Source organism: Cannabis sativa, chromosome 3, assembly GCF_029168945.1.
Source record: "Cannabis sativa cultivar Pink pepper isolate KNU-18-1 chromosome 3, ASM2916894v1, whole genome shotgun sequence".
NCBI lineage: Eukaryota > Viridiplantae > Streptophyta > Magnoliopsida > Rosales > Cannabaceae > Cannabis > Cannabis sativa.
Genome location: NC_083603.1, coordinates 71,854,641 through 71,856,373, shown reverse-complemented (window position 1 = coordinate 71,856,373; position 1,733 = coordinate 71,854,641).

Sequence of the window (1,733 nt, the reverse complement as noted above, 5' to 3'; positions counted from 1 at the left end):
TGCTTCAAGGATTGAAACTCTTCTCCTGCACATCCGGGTTGCAACCGAATTCTGATAAATCGGCCATTAACTGTTGTGGAATGGAAGAAAGCGAGGTGCAAATGGTCATTGATAGATCAGGTTTTTCCAAAAAAGAGGTACCATTTTAATACTTAGGCATTCCTATTTGTGCCAAACGTATTTCTGGTAAAGAATGCATGGTGTTAGCTAAAAAAATGACAGCAAGAATAAGATCATGGAGTTCAAGGAACTTGTCCTTAGCAGGTAGAGCAGTGCTTGTGAACTCTATCTTGATGTCTATTCATTCTTATTGGAGTCAAATTATGATTCTACCTAAGAAGATCATCAAAGACATTGAAATGATTTGTAGAGCCTATCTCTGGAAGGGGCATCACACGGCAATAGGGCCTGGATTAATTGCTTGGGAGAATGTGTGTCAGCCGAAGACAGCAGGAGGCATTGGCCTAAAAAAAATAACAGAATGGAACTTGGCTACACTGACGAAATATGTTTGGGCGATTGCAAACAAGGAAGATAATTTGTAGATCAAATGGATACACTGTGTCTATATAAAAGGGGAGGATTGGTGGAGCTACCAAGCCCCACAACAAGGGAGCTGGTATTGGAAAAAATTAGTTTATGTCAAAGATCAATTCAAGGAGAAAGTGAGTTTGCAGCAGTTTATTAGTTCACGATACACAATCTCTAATGGCTACAATTTATTTTGTCCCCCTCAAAGGAAAGTAATTTGGAGTCATGGAGTTTGGAATAGGCAAAATATCCCAAGACAAAGCTATGTTATGTGGACTGCAGTGCAAGACCGACTTCAAACTAGAGCAAGGCTGAAGAAAATTAATGTGATTTCAGATGACTGTTGTCTTCTTTGCAGTACACATTCTGAGACAAAATGCCATCTTATTTTCTCTTATTCCTTGTCTTCACAATGTCTACTGCAGATTAAAGGTTGGCTGAATTGGAAAGTTGAAACAATTGACCTGGATGCGATCTTGAGATGGATTGAGAGATCAAAGGCTGGCAGGTTTAGGAAAAGCTTCTGGTTTGCTGTCACGGCTTCGACAGTATACTAGATTTGGAAAACCAGAAATTTGGTGCTTTGGGAATCAGAGGAACCGAGAGTGACTGAGGTGGTTAGGAGAATAGAGGAAGAAGTAAAGAGTAGATTCATTTATATTTGGCCTAAAAATGTATCTACACATGACAATAAATAGTTTTTAGAGATTGTACAGCAATAGGAAAAAGGGAAATAGAGGGGGAAACATGTAATATTGTGATACAGAGTTATGTTCATACATAGATATAGATCTTCTCTTTGAAGATGCTAATAGGATGTAATCAAATATTTGAAGTAATGAATTACACTGATTTATCAAAAAAAAATATTGTTACCATTTTTAAATTTGATTTTTTTTCTCTTTGAAAAAAAAAAGAAAAGAAACATGATATAGATTTTAGGTGATTTTTGTATTTTTTTTTAAATACTTAATAATACTATTAAATATTCTTTTTTAATTATAAATTTGGGGGTTATTATTTATGAAACTAATAAAAAATGAAAAAATTAAAAAGATAACAAATAATATTAACGGGAGAGATCTTAGAATGTTATGTTACCGCCTCATATTTCTCTATATATATATATAAAGAGAGAGATCATATTAATTCTCCATTCTTTTTCGTATTAAGAGACTCACATTCTACAAACTCTAATTAAG